This window comes from Diospyros lotus, chromosome 2 (genome assembly GCF_014633365.1).
Source record: "Diospyros lotus cultivar Yz01 chromosome 2, ASM1463336v1, whole genome shotgun sequence".
Lineage (NCBI taxonomy): Eukaryota > Viridiplantae > Streptophyta > Magnoliopsida > Ericales > Ebenaceae > Diospyros > Diospyros lotus.
The window spans coordinates 1,773,808-1,794,461 of record NC_068339.1 but is presented as its reverse complement, the minus strand read 5'-3'; the positions used below and the strand labels follow the sequence as shown (position 1 = coordinate 1,794,461).

General features: G+C 32.0%; 1 long non-coding RNA gene across 1 annotated transcript; it reads right to left on the bottom strand.

The window, feature by feature from the left end:
• Window positions 1–19,885: 19,885 nt before the first annotated feature.
• Window positions 19,886–20,366, bottom strand: LOC127793898 (uncharacterized). The gene is made up of 3 exons (XR_008021503.1): window positions 20,267–20,366; window positions 20,083–20,175; window positions 19,886–19,998 (listed from the first exon to the last, which is right to left on the bottom strand). It is a non-coding gene; the product is annotated as an uncharacterized LOC127793898 (long non-coding RNA).
• Between the last annotated feature and the right edge of the window lie 288 nt (window positions 20,367–20,654).

The following is a 20,654-nucleotide window of genomic DNA, read 5'->3' as shown; positions in this document are numbered from 1 at the left end:
AAAGTAGAAAATATTACACACTAAAGAGATGGGTAGTGTCTTTAAACCAACAAGTGCATACTCCTAAAATATTCTCATTATAGGCACACAATGATAATATGTTATCAAAAGCTACATTGGCCTAACATGCACGACGAGAACGTGAAAAAAATCAAAAGTCATGTTCTACATACCAATTGGGACAACGCCTGCGACGAGAACGAGAAAGATCAAAGGAATGTATTAACCCAAGACAATTTTCTTTTAACACCAATTCGCCGTGATTGCACTGGGCTGGAGTGGGAAACAATAACTGAAGATTCTTATTCGGCACAAAAATGAATAATGGTTACCCATCATTCTACATGTTCGTTTTCTATACCAATCACATCTTTAACTCCATAAAAAAATCGGTAAACTACTGTGTATAATCTTGAAATACATACTTTTACTCATATCGTTTTGTTTTACAAATTTTTATTTATACACAAATATTCATAGGTCTACTCCTATAAATCAATTTCTTCAAGAAGATTTATGTACTGATGATGAATTAGAAGACATGCCTATGAGTACATCAATTGACATCCGGGTACACAAGGATTCTTGTCGCCATTATCTTGGCAAGATGGATGTATTATGTCCTTATTGTTCAGCCTTACATTGGATGGATGAAAAATTGACAAAATCATCTATGAAACGTCCCTTATTCGGAACTTGCTGTTTGGAAGGAAAGGTTAGGCTCCCTTTACTTATTACACCCCCTCCACCACTTTAGGCGTTGTATGATGGGAATAATGATCAATCAAAATCCTTTCGAAGTTATACTCGAGTATACAACGTAGCCAATGCTTTTACGAGTCTTGGTGCTACATTAGATCCTAGAGTACTCAGTGGAAGGGGCCCTACATCATTCACAATTCATGGGGAATTGCGACATCAAACAGGATCACTACAACCACAACCAGGGCAGGATGCAAGTTATGCTCAACTGTATATCTATGACCCTGATTCAGCTTTAGAAATTCGTAATCGTAGAAATCCTATCTTGAGAAGGGATGTTCTCAAAACTATTCAGGATAGTTTGTTGCAAGTCAATGCATTTGTAGATAAATTTCGCCGGGCTCATGTCAATTTACATCAATTAGACTCGACAGGACACAATCTACCTGTTCATCTTCATTACAATTCAAGAACTGATCGACGTCGGTATAACCTACCAACTGCAGATGAGATTGCGATTGTAATACCGGGTGATGGAACAAAGACAAGTGGAATGAGAGATATTATCTTACATTTTCGAGAAAATAATGAGTTGATGAAAATTAATGAATGTCACCCAAATGAGTTGATGCAAATTAATGAATGTCACCCAACATATTTGCCATTACATTATGTTCTATTATTTCCATATGGTGAGCTTAGATGGGAACCTGAATTGAAATTGTGGAATGTTCAGTATGATCGACCTTCAACTGATTGACTTACTCAAATGGATTTTTATAGTTATCGTTTGTTTGAACGACCCACAGAGTATTCAACAATTTTGAGAGGTGGAAAACTATTTCAAGAGTTTTTGGTAGATGCTTGGGCTGCAACTGAGCAAAATTGATTGACATACTACAAGCTTAATCAAGTGAAACTTCAGGCTGAGCTTTACCAAGAGTTGTTAGATATGGATCTAGATTATATGCGACCTGGTCAAATTGGTCAAAGGTTTATTTTGCCATCTTCATTTACTGGTAGTCCAAGACATATGTTTGAAATTTTTCAAGATTCAATGGCTATCACGCGATACAATCAACACCCAGATATTTTTCTGACTATGACTGCGAATCCCAATTAGTCAGAAATTACTTAAGCATTATTACCACATCAAAAACCTATTGATCGTCCTGATTTAATTGCCCGTGTTTTTGAGTTGAAGAGAAAATGTTTGATGAAGGTGATAGAAACAAATAAGGTGTTTGGAAATAAAGTTGCACATGTTTTTACAATTGAATTTCAAAAATGAGGCCTCCCTCATATGCATGCACTTTTATTTCTTAAGGGCCCAGACAAAATTCAGACATGTGCGCAAGTAGACAAATTAGTCTGTGCAGAATTTCCAGACCCAAAAGATGATCCTGTGCTTTTTGAAACTATCAAATGTTGTATGGTACATGGACCGTGTGGTGCTCGAAATCCGCAAGCACCATGTATGGAAAATGGTAGATGCACTAAGAGATACCCTCGAGTTTTTACAGAAACAACAACTATGGATCAAAATGGATACCCTATCTATCGTCGTCGCAATAATGGTCAAGTACATATTGTGAGGGGGCAAGAAGTTAATAACAGGGATGTCGTGCCATACAATGCATATCTTTCTAAACTTTTCAACTGTCATATAAATGTGGAAGTTTGTGCCGGGATGAGATGTGTCAAGTATATACATAAGTACATTTATAAGGGTTATGATCGTACAATGATGGTGTTAGGAATGATAAATGAGATTCAACAATATCTCGATGCAAGGTATATTGGACCTTCAGAAGCTGCTTGGCGAATATTTGGTCATCCTTTGCATGCAGAGATGCCAACAGTTGTACGATTGACACTTCATTTACCTAGAATGCATTGCATTATTTTTAACCCAGAAGAGTCATTAGAAACGATTCAATCTAGAGTTGGTCAACAAATGTCAACTCTTACTGGCTTCTTTACATATTGTGCTAGCAGTGAAGATGAATGTCTATTCACTTATCAAGAATTTCCACAGCATTATGTTTGGCTTAAGTCGGAAAAGAGATGGAAATCAAGAGAAATGGGATTTGCAATTGGTAGAATGTATTTTGCTAGCCCTAATTGTGGTGAAAGATTTTATCTGCATTTGTTACTAACCGTTGTCAAAGGACCAAAGTCGTTTCGGTCTTTACGCACGGTCGATAATGTTGTGCATGATACATTTAAATTAGCATGTGTTGCAAGTGGGCTTTTAGAAGATGATGAAGAATGGATACAATGCTTGAAAGAGGCAGCAGTTATGAAAACTGGATATCAATTGAGGAGATTGTTTAGTATTATTCTCACCCAGTGCTCTCCACTAAATCCATGTGCATTATGGAATCAATTCTCAACGCATATATGTGATGATCTTGCACATAAGATTCATACATTGTTTGCCATTTCTAACCCAACTGAGGCTCAAATTAAATATTATGGTCTCCATCTTTTGAATCAAATGCTTCATGAATCAGGCAAAAGTTTAATTGACTTCCCACCCATGCCACAACCTACTGCAAATTGGAGTGCAGTAGTTGGTAATCGATTGATATTCGAACATCAACAATTGCAGAGTGAGGCACAACAGACAGATCCACAAATTTGTATTGATTGTCTCAACAATGGACATCGGAATGCTTATAACACAATCACTTCTTCATTTTTTCAAAATAAAGGAGTTGTTTTCTTTCTGAATGGGGGTGCTGGAACAGGGAAAACATTTTTGTACAATACGATAGCATTAAAATGTCGCAACCTTGGGCATATTGTTATTACTGTGGCTTCATCTGGAATTGCATCATTGTTATTAGTCAGAGGTCGCACTGCACATTCAACATTTTCTATCCCATTAGATGTGTTGGAAAATTCAAATTATGGGCTTAGTAAACAATCATTACAAGCTGAGTTATTTAGAGAAACAAAACTCATAATTTGGGATGAAGTTCCGATGCAACATAGACATTGTGTTGAGGCGGTTGATCGTACATTGAGGGATATTTGTGATAGTGACAAGCCATTTGGGGGTATTACTGTTGTTCTTGGTGGAGACTTTCGACAAATCTTACCAATTATACTCAAAGGAATTCGTGAGCAAATTGTGAATGCATCATTAAGACACTATGTTCTATGGAAGCATATATATATCTTAACTTTGGATTTGAATATGCGCTTGAATCATGAAGACCGTGAAAATGCTAATTTTGCAAATTTTTTGATGGAGGTAACACTACTATAACCTTTGTGTCATATTATATAGATTATTTTAAATTAATAAATTATGTTTTCATTCTTATTTTTTTATTGATTTCACTTTTTTTAGATTGGGACCAATCCTCAAGAAATCGTTAACCTTCCATCAACAATACACAAATGTCAAGATTTAAATGAATTACTCTCTATAGTTTACCCACGGTTAAACATAATAGAGACGTCAACCCCAACATTTTTAACTGAATGCACAATTTTGTCTGTGCGTAACGATGATGTCAGTGACATCAATACTACTGCATTGAATATCTTTCCAGAGAGATTACATACTTATCTTGTAGCAGATAAAATGTCTGAAGATAATGAAGTCGATCCTACTATTACAAATAGATATCCTAATGAATATTTAAATTCATTGGATCCTCCTGGGTTACCAACTTTTAAGTTAGAGTTGAAGGTGGGTTGTCCTATAATATTGTTGAGAAACATTGCATCGAAAGATGGACTATGTAATGGTATAAGATTGATGGTTACTAGGTGCGACACTCGCATAATTGAAGCTCAAATTTTAACTGGAGAAAAGTTTGGCAATTTGACATTCATACCAAGGATATCTTTGGCACCATCTTCTTCAGAAATGCCTTTTCAAATGACAAGACGTCAATTTCCAGTCCGATTGGCATATGCCTTAACTATTAATAAATCTCAAGAACAATTTGTGAAATTTGTTGGGGTTGATTTGCGCATACCAGTGTTTAGCCATGGGCAATTATATGTGGCATTGTCCAGATGTACATCATTTGATCGTATAAGTATCATGCTCCCTAAAGATTGTTTGGATTCTACTACAAATATTGTTTACCCTGAAGTGTTGTTGTAGTGTTTAGAAGGTAACCATGTAGATTTATTTCTATTGATTATATAACTTTTTTTAAAATTTAAATTTGATAATAATTTGAAATATGGACTTCTGTAGGATTGGATGAAAAAATATATGGAGCTTAAAAATAGAAATACAACTATCTTGCTTCGATGGGGATGTAATAAGATAATTTCAATCTCAAAGTATATTTTGATGTGTATATTTCCAACAAATGTACTAATTTATATTTTTTTTATTTCACAAATTACCAGATTATTGTGCATGTTCATCATTGGGGATACATACAAGTTGATACGAAGATTTATTGGAAAGTAATGAGGAGGAAGTTCGGGCAAACACATGTTTGAAGACATGTTATTGACACATTTTTTGTAAAACATACATATTTTGTAAAGGTTTAACCTATTTTTTGTAAAAGTTTAACCCACTCTTTTGGTGAATGACAATATAATGTTTATTTTTTTTATGTAATTATAATTTGATTGGCAGCAATAGCACTAATTGGTGTGTATTTTAATTTTAATTTCTATTTGCAGCAATAGCACTAATTAGTATTTGATATTTTTTTTTATATTTGATTGGCAGTAATAACACTAATTGGTATGTATTGTTTGATATTTAACTTTTAATTTAATTTATTCAAATTGTAAAGTATTTTTTTAATTTAATTTTTATTTTTTATTATTTTTTTAATCTTAATATTATTTACACCGTGCCTTTAGGCACAGGCATTCCCTAGTATATAAATATCTAAGCACTCAATTATTATTTAATAATATAACTTCTATCTAAACATACATATACGTCTTATCAATTCACACTTATAATGCATTTATCATAATATATTATTACATAACACTCAAACCCCATTTGCTAATTAAATTTGAATTATACTTTAAATACTACTTCCAAAAGTTATGTACTCACCTTCCACGAGTATATATTTATGGAAACACCTCAGTAGGAGCAGAGCCGAGGCACAGGGGAGCCTATATACAACTTATATATATATATATATATATATATGCATAGCAGTCTGTAATGAAAGTCAAGCAACTAGGTAGCAACATATTTATATATATAAATGACTAGGCAATAGCTACGGTAACTTCTGCCATTACCAAACGTATTGTATACATATATGTATATATATATATATATTGACAGTGCAGCAGTTAGGATTTTAAGGGGGTTGTATAGATTATGGATTGCTTTACACAACTCACTACATCAGCTGAAACGTGAAACAAAGCAGCGAAGAGAAGCTTAAACTGGGCCTCGGGAAAGACGGTTGCTTGCCTGTTATAGTATGTATATATATACATATATAGTTCATCCATATATAATTAAACTTACTGCAACTCAACATCCAAGCCATTAACGAAAAGCTTACAAGCTAGAATGACATTGGAAGAGCAACAAGGAAAGAAATGGAACCCGCACACTCTCAGCTGCCCCTGCTCACACTTGGTTGTATATATGTATATGCAGGAAGCCACACGGAATCAACGCACATAATCTATGGCGCACCCTTCCCAACTAGGTTTATACACAACTAACTTAGAAATCAAAGGTAACTCGGAGGAGGAGAGCTTGCTTGGAAATTTCTTCTTCTTCTTCTTCTTCCCTGTTCCTCGCTGCTTCTTCTTCTTCGCCAACACACCCAGTTGATCACTCAATTCTCTCTCCCCTTCCACTCAAACTCCCAGCTCTACACGTGGACACATTCCTTTAAAATCCACTGCAAACCACCGCCTCAATCGGATGCATAAAATGGCTTAGGGACTTGCAGCAAATGGAGGTGGGCAACAAAAGTTGCTGGGTATGTTCTCCAACTAATAATAATAATAGGTAATAATAATGTTAATAATAATACTAATAATAATTATAATGAGAATAATAATCATAGTAATAGCAATACTAGTAGTAATAATAAATAAATAAATTTGGGTCATTACAATGCGCTTTTTAAGATCAGGGCATGCATATCGAGAAAGCCGAGGAAGCTAAGTTAAGGTAAGTAAAATTTGCTAAAAAATTTTAAAAATTCAAGAATATTATTTTATGAATTTTCATAGTAAAATATTTGAGGAAATACTTGAGAAATATTTAGTTTAAATTTATTGAGGAAAAATATGAAGAAATAGAGAGAAAAATAAAAAAATACAAGAAATTATGAAAAAATAGGTTTTAATACTTATTTAAATAATTATGGTGATTAGGATACTTTGAGGCTTAAGTTGAAGCGACTTCTGAAAATTTTGAGGTTGGTACACAAATCAAGGCGATGCACGTATTTTGAGGCAAGGCACGAATATCGAGATAGCTTGATAAGTTTGAAAATGTAAGTGGTACTTCCCAATTGGATTTTGTTTTATGGAAAATGTTTGGTTCGTAAGTGATTTATGTTTAAAAAACCAATCATCGGGAATGCTTTCGTCATATTGACATGCTCTGATATGTATCTATCACGTAGACTGCATGCATGACATGACTATGAAATGCATAAATATACGTTGATATCATTGTTCACGCGCATTGTGGCTGTAAGGAGTAAGAACTAGCACCGCTGCTTTACCAAGAGTGCACCCATACATCCCGGCTTCGAAATAGGTGGCTGCAAAAATTGTGAGTAGCATGAAAGGTGCAGTTGACCCTTACGATGAGTAAGACATTGCATTTATACACGAAATACGTTTTCTGTACCCTTATTTAGATGATTCATCATCTAATTTGGGCTTTACTCCTGGAATATTCAAATGTTCCACATAGAGATTGTAGCAAATACGAGGATAAATAAGGCATGAAATGACACTTAGCAAAGTGCATGAGGAATGAAATGTATGTTATGTAGCCCATGTATTTAAGTTCTGCTACTTTGAATTCTGAATGTTTTGAAGAATGTTGATTTATATCCTTATGGTTAATGAAGATGTAAAAACTGATTTATGATCAATGTTAAGATATCAGGTTTTGATCATTGCTTCCGCATTTGATGTGTATGATAATTCTCTTTCGAGAAAAATGTTTTAAAATTCTAGGACGGATATGAGGAATCATGTGATTTAACTTTAGTTTGAAAGTAAAAAATTTTATTGTCCCAGAATTGTCCAGATATATAACATGGCCGAGAAAACAGGGCGTTACAATATGTATGTAAACACACAAAATACATACACATATACCAGAGAATGGCGTTGGCAGGGGTGACAAGGACGGTGAGGGTGGCGACGGCGAGCGACAGCGGCCGAGGGAGAATGTGAAGGCGAGCGATGAAGCTGAGGGCGACTAGGCTACGACAATGAACAACTGCGGCCAGCGAGGGAGCGGTGAGGGAGGGCGAGGGCGACGAAGGCAAATGGAGAGGGACAGAAAAGGGCACTGAGACGTAGGCTTGGCATGGGAGATGGGAAAATGGGATAGGTTTGCAGGAATTAGGGAAATGGAAAATTTTTGGGGGGGAGGAAGGGGATTTCGAGATTGACAGGGGGAGGGGATGAGTTTGTAGGGCGCATGGGAAACATGAGAGAAGAGGGCATGGGTTTGTAGGTCGGTAGGCTTCTTTATTTTTTTATTATTTTTATTAATTAATTATTAATTAAATTTGAATATTTTTAAAGTGTTTTTTTATAAAAGAAAATTATAAGAAATATTATATTTTAAAAATTTAACAAATTATTAATACATATTTTATATTAAAAAAATATTGGCGTTTGGGGTGGGGGGGGAGGGAGGGGGGTGATTTCATAATTTAATACATATTTTAAATTATGAAAAAAAATATTATTTTATTAATATTTTTTATATATCAAAAATTTATTATAAAAATACTGTAATAAAATTAAAAAAAAATATTCATATGCACACATTTTCCCTTTCATGTTTTATAAGAAATAAAATTTGATGGTTTATTATTTGTATTTATAAATAAATTAAAACTAAATAAATATTTTTAAATTATAAAAATTAAAATGATTTAATTTTGTAATTTAAGTATAACATCATAAATACATGAATACTCATACATATATAACATTTGTAATTATGTGGGTAATTTATAAACAATTACTCACACATTTGTAACATTTGAAAAGCATACTTTTTAAGATAATAATAATAATAATATTAATAATTTTATATGTTATAAAAGGTAACATATTTAAAATATTATATATTGATATGTTATTTATTTATAAACTTATAACTTATTTATAGGCTTATTTGAAAATTACAATTTTTTAAATTTATTTTTTTAGTACACTATTCATATTATTATGAATAATAATTAAATATATGTATTTGTTCTACTAATTGGATATAAATAAAATGGATAATAATAGTATCAAAATCAACTCTCTAACTTGTTTGTTGAATTAATAAAAAATTAAAATATCAAAATACATTATTGCATAAATGTACAAGTTGATCATGTTTGATATATATAAAGTATACTATTAATTCAAAATCTTAATACAACATTCAAAGTATATTGATATAAGATCAAAATATAAACACGTGCACTAGAGGAAAACAAAATATTAGAATAATTTTAAATTATAAAAATATTATATTAGGATAATAATATACTTATAAAGTCAATCAATTAATTAAAATGCTATACTAAAATAATAATATATGTGTCACTTTAAAATTAATTGATGACTCATTGAATATACGTGCTATGCTAGTATACAAATTGATATGAACAATTGAGAAATTTCATGAAATTAAAATCAATAATTTATATAATTAAATTATTGGCTCAAATAAATCTGTTAAGTAATTAATTATAATCTTGTTGTACAGAAAAAATATAGTTATCGTTCTATTTTCTAACGAATTATTTATTTTTTCTATTTCAATGACTAATAAGATTATTAAATAAATTATAATTAGATTTAAATTGTTCCAATAGAACAAATCAACAAGTAGAGTGCTAGCCTAGCCTAATTAAATTGTTATGTAATCCTTTAATTCTATAATGTATAATATTTAATGATATTAGTTAAATATATTCAATATGAATTAAGTATTTATAATTAAAAAATTATTTTATCATTTCATATATTAATTAAAATAAATATATATTAGTAATGTACCTCGACCATATGAATTTCATTTATTTATTGTTTAGGATTACTTCGAAACCAAATTATTCTGAAGGAATTTTTAAAAGAAAATTGATTAAACAAACAGAAATTAAAAATTATTATTAACTAGTAAAAGGTCTTATTTTTAGTGTTAACTGTGTAATATATCAAGATTTTAAAACATTAATCAAGTACAATAAAGTCATGCATTAGTTTATTAATTTTAAGTCACAACAAATATTTTTATCAACACATTCTATTAATGATATATTGATATTATTTAATAATATCAAGTTTGATTCTTTTATATTAAACAATATCTTTATAAAATTATGAATCATTTTATTAATGTATTTATAAACAAATATATTCAAACTTATGAATTATTTTCTTAATGTGGTTATAAAAAAAATATATTTAAAATTATGTATAATTTGATGAGTAATCAAGATCATGTTCGATATATATTACATAGACATTAATTTATAGGAAAATGTATAGTCTCATTATGTTTGTTTGATATATATATATATATATTGTTAATCTTAATTTAAAATGTTATTACAAAATTCAAAGTAAATACTAAAACATATGCATGTAGTTTAAAAATAAAAACAAATGCATGTAATTTAAAAATAGAAACATATGTATGTGAAGTGCTACTAAACTTGTAACGACCCGTCAGTAGGTCTAGAAGTTTATTAATATTTTAATTATGAAAATTTGGAGATTTGCTCTATTAAATTAAATGTTGGGAAATATTCTTATATATCAAAATATATGTATTTAAATTCATAAATTGGGTTGCCCATTTGGGCCAGGTGTTTAAGGTCAATGAATGTGATGGGTTTAGAGAAATCCCATGGGTCTAAAATGAATTGGGCCATTAGTAAAGTGGGTCTGGGCATTATATATATATATATACATGTGTGCATATTTTTATGTAACAAAATTTATGTAAATAAATTAAGTATTAAATTAATGGATTGGGCTTTGGAAGCTTTTGTTGAACCAAGAGGGGATTTTGTATATTTTAAATTTTGTAATGTTGTGAAGCCCATTGGGCTTGAGGTTATGTTGGGGCCTTTGAGTGGGCTAATGGAAATAGGCCATTATATGTAATTGGGCCAATGAGTTAGGCTTGGGCCCATGTATTTATATGAACGGACTTTTTGATTTGGGCTCAGGCCCATGTGTATGATAGTGAGAGATGGAATTATATAAATGGGAAAAGAAAATGAGAAAATGCAAATGACCATTAGGGGCTTGGATATTTGTGTGTGTGTGTTTTATGTGAGGGGTATATTGGTAAAAGCCAAGGTGAGAGTGGTTCGCAAGCCATTTCCTCCCCCTCATCTCTCCATGCCTTGTTTAATTCCTCATTTCTTCATCTCCCAATCCCTCCCTCTCGTGAACCTCTTCTTCCTTCTCTTCATTTGTTTTCCCTTGCTATTTTCTCCATTTTCTTCTCTTGGGTGAAGCTTCAAGAAGGAGGATTTTCATATTTAAGAAGAGCAAGCTTCTTCTTCTTCGGTTCAAATATCATCAAAGGCAAGTTCTCCTTGCACTCTTGGTTTCTTTTGTGCAAGCTTGTCCTTCTTGTTTATTATGATGTCAAAATGCTTCATAACTTGTTATCTTCTCATGGTTAAAAGTATTGTTGGTATTAGTTGTATATTTTGCCATTTTTCCTTGATCTGTATGTTACGTATTATTATGTCAAGCTTTTATTGGGTCTTGTTGATGGCTTCGTTGGGGTTTGTTCACCCCATTCTTCCTTCAAGGAATGACATTGATGGGTTAGGAAGCTAGAATGGAAGTTTTAGAAGATTTGGTGGCCATTTTGTGGGTTTTCGATGGGTTTTTGGCATTTTTCCTTCCTTTTCGGCCAAGTCGACTCATTCAGGAGGTCAAGTCGACTCGGGCCTAGTCGACTCAGTTTTGGGCGAGTCGACTCGGATTTCCGTCGAGTCGACTCGGCTGTTGTTTTGACTACTTTGTGCATGATTCGCTTTTTCAGCCATAACTTTTGACGTAGAACTCGCAATTGCGATCCGTTTGAAGTGTCATAAACTAGATTTCGAGGGCTTTGATTTGATATATAATATCATATATTTTGGATATGATTTGAGCTGATTAAATCTTTTCTTATCCCAAATCAAGTGAGAGTGTTAAAGTAAATTATTTTTAAATGCTTCCTTAGATATCCCTCAATCCTCTAAATGATAAGATGTGTTTGAAGATATATATATATATATGTAAATACATGGGATTCATAAGATAAAAATACAATTGACTTGCATGAGGATGTATAATAATAATCAATTAGGAGATTGTTAAGAAATATCCTTGGTTGCACTACAACAAAATAACCTTTTCTCTACGATTTTTTTTTCTACGTAACAAATTTCGTAGCAAAATGTTAATATTTTGCTATGAAACTATTAAAATGTAGATAATTAAACGGAGGTAAAAATTTCCCACCAAATATAGTTTTTTGCTACGAAAATTTTATCTACGCTATAAGTTTCGTAGTAAAAAATTAATATTTTGTTACGTAATTATTAAATCGTAGATAATTTAGATGAGCTAAATTTTTTTGTCACCAAATATAATTTTTCAATACGAAAGTTTTATCTACGATTCAAAATTACGTAGCAAAAAAATAAGATTTTGTTAAAAAATTATTAAATTGTAGTTAAAAGATAAGTTTAATATTTTCAAATAAAAAATAATAAAAATTAAAAAAATATAAAAAAATAAACGAGAAAAATTCCCTCTAAAATATGCAATTAAAAAATTCAAATTAATTAAAAATAAACCTCCCAAACTCTCAAATTTTTTCACGGAATTATCGTGCAAATTGTGTATTTAAAAAAAGAAATAAAGGAAAAAATATTATAAAATTAATTTTAAAATTAATATTATTAATTAAAAAAATAAATATTTTAAATAATTAATATTATTATATGATTAAAGTTATTATAATTAATAATATATTAATTATATTATATTATAATATTTATATATATGTATTATATATTATACATTATATATTATTATATATTGTACTAAAGTGGCGTGAATTGGGGATGGCCTTAGGGCTGCCCAGCGCATATATAATATAAGATATTATAAAGGGAAAGGATGGGAAGGAATTTTTGGAATGGAAGCGGCGCACCGGCGGACAGTGAAAGAAATTAAAAGGGCAGAAAGAAATTGAAGAACGCATAGAGAAGAAAGAAATTGAAGAAGGCACAATGAAATTAATTAAAAGGCAATTGGAGACAGCAGGAAGAATTGAAGACGCAAGCAAGCAGTAATCCGGTTTGTACTTTTCTTCCTTGTAATCATCTGTGTGTCCAGAGTTGATTTTTTTGTTTTTGCCCTTATTGTTTGGATTCATTATTTTTATTTTAGTTATATAAGCACATCACATATTTAATAAAATGCTTATGGTTCATCCTTGTGTATACCATATGTTTGATAAAATGCCTATATTTAATTAGTTGTACAAGCACACTATATATTTAATCTTTGCATGTACCATCTGTTTGTCAAAAGTCCTTAGAGAAAACTCGTGAAACAGTGAGTGATACAATAAGTATTAGAGTTTCAAAGTGGAATATATTCAACAAAAATTATGCATGCATTGATTCTGCATGAAAGTTTATTGTTATATGCAACGAAACAATTGATTTGTTACTATTTGTCCTTGGTCCACCTTAGCTTTATATTGCAAAGTATAATTTAATTATGCCTGATGATATTACTTTACTCTTAATTTAATTTTATTTTTAATGTGATTCAAAAAATGTCTTTTGCCATGGATAAAAGTTGGTGTCTGCCAAAAAATGGTCTAAGGTCTATGTGATTTTGACTCTACTGAATAATTTCTCATGGTAAGTGATTTAAATGCATTTTTAAGTTATCAATATGATTAGTTTTCTTTATTCAAATTATAATAAATATTTCATATTGTAATAAATTATACTAATTTGTTTGATCTTTTGTTTTCTTTTGTTTTTTAGGTTCTCGATATGCATAAGTAGTAGAGGAAGAAATACGTTTGGAGCTAAATTTTCTGTTGTGTTAATTTTTAACCATTTTCATTTTAGGATTTAATGTTGCTATCATTACATGTATCGATATTATGTACTACTTAGATTTAAAACAGTTGGAGATTGTGAAGATTGTGGTTAACATTAATTTTATGTTATGGAATTAATTGAAAATTTTTGAAGTTATATATTGTGCTTTAAATTTATATAGATTGTAAGGATTGATGAAGGTTTAGAGAAAAATATTATTTCCAAAAAAAGAATTTTTTTTTTTGTTACGAAATTAAATTTAGTGATATGGTAGTGATATATTAATTATATATAGAATTAACTACGAAAATTGAACTTTTGATTATAAAAATATTGGTAGAGAAAATTAATTTGCTACGAAAATTGGCATGTGAAAACTAATTGCTACGAAAATTGACATAATTAGCTACGATTTGATGTTGTAAAAAGTAAATATTTTCTCTACAATTTGACATTCGTAGTAAAAGTTGTGTTATCTGCTACGAAAATCGCCATCATCAACTACGAAAATCAGTATAATTAGCTACGATATATGTCGTAGTAGAAAATCAATGCTTTCTCTACGTTTTTTTTATCGTAGAGAAAAGTGTATTATTTCCTACGAAACATTAAATCGTAGCTAAATACTATTAGCTACGAGGCTTTGGCTACGATTCACGTTACGAATAAAAATTTGTAGCTAATTAGTTTTTGCTACAAAAATTGAATTTTTAACTACGAAAAATTTCGTAGAGAAAACCAAAATATGTTGTAGTGTTGGTATGTTCATGGAGTCTACATGCATGGGAGATGCATTGATAACTCTAGATAAATAATTACCCTTAAATAAAATGGAGTGACCATAAAAGGATGTGATTGAAGATATGTATATGTGCATGAATGGGCTCATGAGTGAATATGTTATTGAATGTTTAAATGTGCATGATGTGTACATTTCTATAATGGAGCATGTGTGTTATATTTATGTAAGATCTCATGAGCACTGCATGGCATTATTATTTGCGCACCTATTATTTTGCACAGTGGTTATGTACCGCCACTACAAAAAATTTGGTTTTTAGCAGCGGTTTTTAAACGCCGCTAAGTGATTTAGCGGTGGTTTTTAAAACCGCCGCTAATACAACCGTCGTGCGGCATTTAGCGGCGATTTTTAGCAACCGCTGGTATAACCGCCGCTAGGTGACATTTTTAGCGGCGGTTTCTAAACCGCTGTAACTAACGGCGGTTGATTAAACCGCCATAACTAGCGGTGGTTTCAGAACCGCCGCTATAATTTAAAAAACAAGTTTATTTAGCGGCAAATGAACCTATAGTGAAAATCGCCGCTATATTTTTATGTAGTAGTCGATTTGCGGCGATTTAAGAAACCACCGCTACAATGAATTCATTAAAAATATAGCGGCGGTTTTAAACCGCCGCTGTATTCAATAACACCTGCTTGAAGTACCTGTGTACCTAAATGACCCACCTGATTACCTGTGTACATACCTAAATGACCCATAAATATCCAAATTCACAAACACAATACACCAAATTCACAAACACAATATGTACATCTATTTAATCAACAAACTATAAAGATTCCAACTTAAATATCCAAACATGTAACATATCAAAGTCCAATCAAAATAGACTTACATATCAAAATGAAATTTAAAAAGTTTAGAAGTCAAGTTGTTCAAATATTTTAACAGTACATCAATTTTGTTAGTCTGGAGGTTGTGGTGGATGAGGTTGTGGTAGATCATGAACGTTATGACTAGATATTGAAGATCGCCTTCCTGCTAGTGAAGCTTGTCCACTATTCGTATCCGGTACCTGAAATAATTAAAATTGTATTAGATGTATACAAAATATAAAAACATACTCTTAAAAGTATTTGTAGGCATAAACATAAACAATCACTTAAAATGAACAATGAAAATTAATAATTTTAGAATTAACATACCATTGAATTGAGCATCGTAACAATCTCAGGTGGCATATTCGCCACAACGTTTGTCAAAAGAAAACTCATTACACCTTGAACATTTTGTAGCTGTGACTCTAAACTTTGAACCTTTTGTTTATTAGTTTGTAATTCTTATATCAAAAAGTTCACTTGTTCTTGATAACTGGTATTATTGGAAGACGAAGATCTCCCATTCAATTGACTAATGGTCCCAAAAACTTGATTTGGACTCGGACCAAATCCCAACCCTCAGACTCGACCTGAGTGTTCTTTTCCTAACACTTGAGCAAGTGAATCGTGTAAGGAGACTGATTGTGGAGATGTGTCTTAGCTCTCAATGTAAAAAATTTTGTCCTGTATATGTATGGATTAAAAAACAATATCAATATCAATTACAACAAACACCAGCAAATCAACTCACAAAAAATTTTCTATATAAATATGGATGTTTTTCTACTTGACATAAAATTCCCCTATCAAATTGGAAATCAACTGATGTCATAAATTTTGAACATTACAACAAAGTGAAGTGAAAGAAATGAATTGACAGATAAGATATGACCATCATCAAGCTGATTACACAACAGTGGCACTCACATTACACAACAGTCATAAATTTTAAATATATAAGTAAAATTCAAAATTTAAAAATGTTGAAGCTTAATAATCAAAATTCAAAGAATACATAGTGAATTTACTCAAATACGTAGGAAGGTCTCAAGCTGCTTGACACAACTTGTTCTAATAGTTAACCATTTGCATATGGTTCTCAACAAGGTAAGATCCTATTTACCATGCCATCGATTTTACTAACATTATGTTTATTTTTTTTCAAACACCTTAGACTTCAACCTATGCCTTTGTCTGTCTGTACACAATAATTTTTCATTTTAAGCATTTGCTCGGACTGCTCTGGTAGAAAGTAAAATAAGGGCTGTCACATTAGACCTAGAAGGTCTTTAATGAATACAACTGTCACTTCAACAATCATTCATTTTGAAAGTAGTTAAAACAAAATAAGAGGCTGTTGTGACCACAGAAAGCCACCAATTTCTTGGCCTCGGTCTAGCATAGCAGTAAGTTGAGAAACGTTTTCTAGGCTGCAGTTGTATATCAGAAACAGACCTTGCTTCAATCAAAGGTCCAAAGAATAGCTACTAGGATGGTCACAATGAGTCGCAAACAATAAGACAAAATAAAATCATGAAACATGATTGCCAAAAATATTAAGGAAATGGAAAGTAAAGAGAACTATCAGGAATGAGACATCTATAGCAGCATTAGTGAGGAAATTTTGCAACACATGAGACAAACTTTACAAGTATACTTTACCTTAACAAACCCTACTAACATAACACTAAAAAATATATACGAATATAAATACCCCTTATCTGTAGGTATTATAATGAAACTAAACATCCAAGATATCTCAAACACCTATGATGTCAGTATCCAATTTTTCAATACTTATTTTGTGTGTGTATGGGTTCTAATATTTTTCAACCCTCAAGCAAAAAATTCAAACACCTATGATGTCTATTCTTAGAACCCAGAGATTGTTTGATGTTATATTTTAATTTTTTCAATCTTCACAGAAGGAAAAATGAAACCAGTGAGAGGGAGGGAGGAGAGCAAAAAAGAAAGGTGAAAAGAGTTGGAAAGTAACAAAAAAGTATACAACACTTTCAAACAACAAAAATTCATATCATCACACACGGAATAAAGTAAATTACGACTTGGAAAAATACTAACTCATTTCAATTAAGTTGCCTTGTGTAATCACAATTCAAATAGATTAATAGAACAAAATTTTGAAATATAGTGGCTCCCTCCAAATTGCAAGTTGGTTGCTATAAAATGCAAGCCAGAAACATATATAGCATGCAATAGAGATGAAAAAACTTAGAGGTCCATGAGAACGCAGTGAATGAACCAAGGAAAAAATTAAAAAAAAAAAAAACTCTAAAGACTAAGAATCAATACCAACACAATAACTATTTGAATTCTGCTAAGCCATGACTAATAATTTTGCATTAGCCACCAGTCATCAAAGGGTACCAACCACCATATGATTGAGAAAAAAGGCCTAAAGCTACCACCATATCCCCGGAGATGCAAGTCAAGTCAGGTGGGCCTCAATCATTGATTTAAGAATCACAGAGAAGAAGGGAGGGAGAAGTGGGGTTTTAAAGCATTGCTCCAACAAAACAATTGGAGGATACACCAGCATTCTGAAGTCACGGACAAAGGACCAATGAGAAATTGACTGTTACCCTTACTTTATAGGATAAAAACACCAATAACGGAATATCTTAATCAGGAAAGTCTTCCATTAATTCCTTGAAGACCTTCCAACTCAAGCAATCCTTTGCACCACAACTGACAGATATATAAGACGCAAGATGGGGGAGCAAAGCTTATTCTCAAATAATTCATCCATTCCTTTCCCTGTGATACTAAAACAAACCACGACCTCCATGTTTAAAGCAATTTTGACATGGATTCAACATGCTATTAATACTCCTTACTGCACCAAATATGGAGTAGTTATAACGTCATACCCCTTTTACCAAATGTGACACATTATTATTTAGTCCCATTATTATTTTATCACATTACAATTTAATTCAGATACCAAAGGGGCCGCAAGTGACTTAATCCTAAAGCATAAAAAAGCGCCAACAAATTAGAGGGAAAATTGTGTTGGTTGAACCATGCATGAGCACGAGCAGAGCCAAGAGCAAATAGAGGCATTACAGGAAGCAAAGCTCCATAACTCAAAAAGTTTCTAAAATACAATTTCTGTCATGTTCTTTTCTCTAACCTACTGCAGCCACGTAGAAGCCAGTCCAGGAAGCATGAGAGCATCTATTATTTGCCAAAGTTGCACCCTCAAAGAACCACGTTCATCTGCTAGTCAAGCATTTGTTGTCCTTTTTTAATGCTGGTGATTTTAAAAGCAAATTCATATTCACCCACATAGAAATGAATAGACGAGGCATTAGTTGTTGTTCTTTTATTTTTTATGATGAGATGGGTGCTTTCAAACTAAATTCTTATTCCCTTACATAGAATTGCACATACAAGGCATCACACTGTACACTTCTAATATATGTAACACCGGACTTGTATTAAACAACTTACTAAGTTCCAAATTTAAATATAGCATCAGTAAGTATTGGGTGGTTGGGGGGACAACAGCACTTAGAACCCAGAGATTGTTTCTATAATCTGAAAATATAACATCAAACAAGGAGTCTTTTTTTTTTTTTTTTTAATTTTGTAGTTAATTTAACAAGCACAATTGTTTGGGACCCCAATTTCAATCTAGTTTGTCACTGTTAACAGTAAAGATTGTTGATTTCAAGCCTGTTAGGACTCCTTATGGAGATACAGAACTACATTTCTCAATCTATCCATTTGACACTTGTTCTTTAGTGAACTAGTAGGGGTGCTCCTGGAGATGTAAAACTTCAGCTACAGGATTTTTTAACTTCATTTTGACATAATAAATTTGGCATGTTCTTGACGTGCTTCCTTTAAGAAGAGAAATCCATAGAATTATCCATTTCTGGTAGCAAATAGGCTGGAAGTGCATGAAGTATTTCAAGTTTGGCAGGCTTTCCAAGTCTTAAAGAATAAACTGTACTCAAGACTTTAGAACAATTTTTCTGTTAAGAACCAAGACAAGATTGTTTCTTCTACAAAATAGGGCTGTGGTAAGTTTCTGCTTTTATAGTTTGTTATTTTATGTTTGCAAATTAATAATTTAAAGAGGGACCAATTTCAGACTCTAATAAACAAAGACTAACAAACAAAAGGTCTAAGAATTACGATATAACTGGGAAACAAAAGTAAAAGGTGTCTAGAAACAAACACTATAAAAACAAATAAATTTGAAAGTAAAGTTTAAGTTTGTGTCAAAACTTACGCTTATAGTTCATGCCCTTCATTCACAAAAGATCCGTCTTTCTTCTTATGTGTCGCGATGTATAATAAACCCCTACTCACTGGCTGACCACTCTCAATTTCCTATAATTTAGAACAATTTCACATAAATGTTAGTTGATGTTAGAATGAAAAATTCATACTTAGGATAAATTTTTGTAATATTACCATCTCATGTTTTTTTCTTGCCAGACTCTTTGATCCTCCAGTGTGTGGGATTGTCAATTTGGATCGATTTTCACTATTTTGTAGACACATCTCCTAGATATTCAACAAGAACATCATTACTTGAATTATACTTATTTAGTTGTATAAAGAGTAGTACTCTTATAAGCAAGATTAGTAACATCACCTTAGTTTTTTTGCGTGCACGATAATCAATGAAATTTGCCCACTGGTCTTGTGAGATTCCTGGTGGATGTTTTGCAAGATTTGCCTCTCGACCAATAGTGTAAGCACCTTAGGCGAATCCCACATCGGCTATGCAAAGGGGGGGAACTGGGTATATAAGTGCGGAGGGTGTTCTACATAGTGACGCGCGTTTTAGGATTAAATCCCAGAGCGATAAAATCGGGGATTGGTTGATACCTGAACCGGACAATACGTTGCTATGTGGACCCCGGCCGTTACAAAATGGTATCAGAGCCGACCCCCGAGCCTCTGAGCGCGGTGGTGGGGCAAACCTCAGCGAGGACGCTGAGTCCCAAGAGGGGGTGTGTGTAAGCACCTTAGGCGAATCC